Here is a 2878-nt window from a genome sequence, read left to right as displayed (position 1 = left end):
GCCTGTAATCCCAGCCACTTGGGAGACTGAGGCAGAAGCATGGCTTGAACCTGGGAGGCGGAGGTTGCAATGAGCCAAGATTACACCGCTGCACTGCAGCCTGGGCGACAGAGCGAGGCTCCGTCTCAAAAAAAAAAAAAAAGATGATTTTTGGGAAAACCCTCGGAATTCACAAGAAACTGGGGAGAACCAAGCTACAAATTAAAACCACAAACCCCAGCCTCTCTGCGCTGCCAGATAACTGAGGCCCTGAGAGTTGGTTTGGCCACATCACACTGATTTGATGGGGGTGGGGGGCGTCGAGGGGCCTGGGGCGGTCCTGGAATAGGGACAGGATCAGTGTCTTTTCTATCCTGTTTCTTAGCTTTGACTGGTTACCTGGGGCTTGTATTAACTCTGTTATTGTAAAGCAAACAAAGAAAGTAAAAAAAGTTAAGACCCTTGGTAGGGTCTGGCTCTGTGTCCCCACCCAAACCTCATCCTGTAGCTCCCATAACTCCCACGTGTTGTGGGAGGGACCTGGTGGGAGGCGACTGAATCGTGAGAGCGGATCTTTCCAGTGCTGTTCTCTTGATAGCAAGTAAGTCTCACAAGAGCTGATGGTCATATTTTATTTTATTTTTGAGACAGAGTCTCACTCTGTCACCCAGGCTAGAGTTCAGTGGTGCAATCTTGGCTCACTGCAACCTCTGTCTCCTGGGTTCAAGTGATTCTTCTGCCTCAGCCTCAGAGTAGCTGGGATTACAGGCATCCACCACCACGCCGGGCTAATTTTTTTTTTTGAGATGGAGTCTCCCAGGCTGGAGTGCAGTGACCAGACCTCGGCTCACTGCAAGCTCCGCCTCCTGGGTTCACGCCATTCTCCTGCCTCAGCCTCCCAAGTAGCTGGGACTACAGGCGCCCGCCACCATCGCCGGGCTAATTTTTTGTATTTTTTAGTAGAGACGGGGTTTCACCGTGTTTGCCAGGATGGTCTCGATCTCCTGACTTCGTGATCCACCTGCCTTGGCCTCCCAAAGTGCTGGGATTATAGGCGTGAGCCACCGTGCCCGGCCATTTTTTTTTTTTAAGTAGAGATGGGGTTTCACCATGTTGGACAGGCTGGTCTCGAACTCCTGACCTCAGGTGATCCCCCCCACCTCGGCCTCCCAAAGTGCTGGGATTACAGGCGTGAGACACCTCTCCTGGCTGAGATCTGACGGTTTTAAAAAAACAGGAGTTTCCCTGCACAAGCTCCCTTCTCTTGTCTGCTGCCATGTGAGACGTGTCTTTCACCTTCCACCATGATTGTGAGGCCTCTCCGGCCACGTGGAACTGTAAGTCCATTAAACCGAGTTCTTTAGGCCAGGCGCGGCGGCTCACACCTGTAATCCCAGCACTTTGGGAGACCAAGGAGGGCAGATCACAAGGTCAGGAGTTAAAGACCAGCCCGGCCAACGCAGTGAAATCCCACCTCTACTAAAGATACAAAAAATTAGCCAGGTGTGGTGGCACATGCCTGTAATCTCAGCCACTTGGGAGGCTGAGGCAGAAGAATCGCTTGAACCAGGGAGGCAGAAGTTGCAGTGAGCCAAGATCATGCCATTGCACTCCAGCCTGGGCAAAAAGAGTGAAACTCCATCTCAAAAAACAAAAACAAACACAAAGAAGGGATTAAGGTAAAATGTCTCATGGCTAGGCCCTAACCCACTGTGACTGGCGTCCTTATGAAAGAAGAGATTAGAGCTATGCACGGTGGCTCACGCCTGTAATCCCAGCAGTTTGGGACGCTGAGGCAGACAGATCATCTGAGGTCAGGAGTTCGAGACCAGCCTGACCAACATGGTGAAACCCTGTCTCTACTAAAATAGAAAAATTAGCCGGGCGTGGTGGTGCATGCCTGTAATGCCAGCTACTCGGAAGGCTGAGGCAGGAAAATCGCTTGAATCCAGGAGGTGGAGTTTGCAGTGAGCCGAGATCGCAATACTGGGCTCCAACCTGGGCAACAGCGTGAGACTGTCTCTAAAAAAAAAAAAAAAAATTAGCTGGGCATGGTGGCATACACCTGTAATCCCAAGCTACTTGGGAGACTGAGGTGGGAGGATCACTTGAGCCCAGGAGTTTGAGACCAGCTTGGGAAACAGAGCCAGACCCTGTCTCTCCAAAAAAATTTTTTTAATGAGCAGTGAAGGCCAGGCACAGTTGCTCACGCCAGCAGTCCCAGCACTTTGTGAGGCTGAGGCGGGTGGATCACCTAAAGTCAGGAGTTCAAGACCAGCCTGGCCAACATGGTGAAACCTTGTCTCTACCAAAACTATAAAAATTAGCTGGGCGTGGTAACACGTGCCTGTAGTCCCAGCTACTCAGGAGGCTGAGACAGGAGAATTGCTTGAACCTAGGAGGCGGAGGTTGCAGTCAGCTGAGAAAGTGCCATTGCACTCCAGCCTGGGCAACAAGAAGGAAACTCCATCTCAAACAAACAAACAACAAAAACCAAAGTCATAGGCCAGGTGCGACGGCTCACACCTGTAATCCCAGCACTTTGGAAGGACGAGTTGGGCAGATTACAAGGTCAGGAATTGGAGACCAGCCTGGACAACATGGTGAAACTCCATTTCTATGAAAAATATAAAAATTAGCCAGGTGCAGTGGTGGGCCTCTGGAATCCCAGCTATTTGGGAGGCTGAGGCAGGAGAATTGCTTGAACCCAGGAGGTGGAGGTTGCAGTGAGCCGAGATCGCGATACTGCACTCCAGCCTGGGAGACAGAGTAAGACTCCGACTCAAACAAACAAAAAAAATCATTGCCGGGCGCGGTGGCTCAAGCCTGTAATCCCAGCACTTTGGGAGGCCGAGACGGGCGGATCACGAGGTCAGGAGATCGAGACCATCCTGGAGAT

This window comes from Mandrillus leucophaeus, unplaced genomic scaffold (genome assembly GCF_000951045.1).
Source record: "Mandrillus leucophaeus isolate KB7577 unplaced genomic scaffold, Mleu.le_1.0 Scaffold54, whole genome shotgun sequence".
Lineage (NCBI taxonomy): Eukaryota > Metazoa > Chordata > Mammalia > Primates > Cercopithecidae > Mandrillus > Mandrillus leucophaeus.
This window is presented reverse-complemented; position numbering follows the sequence as displayed.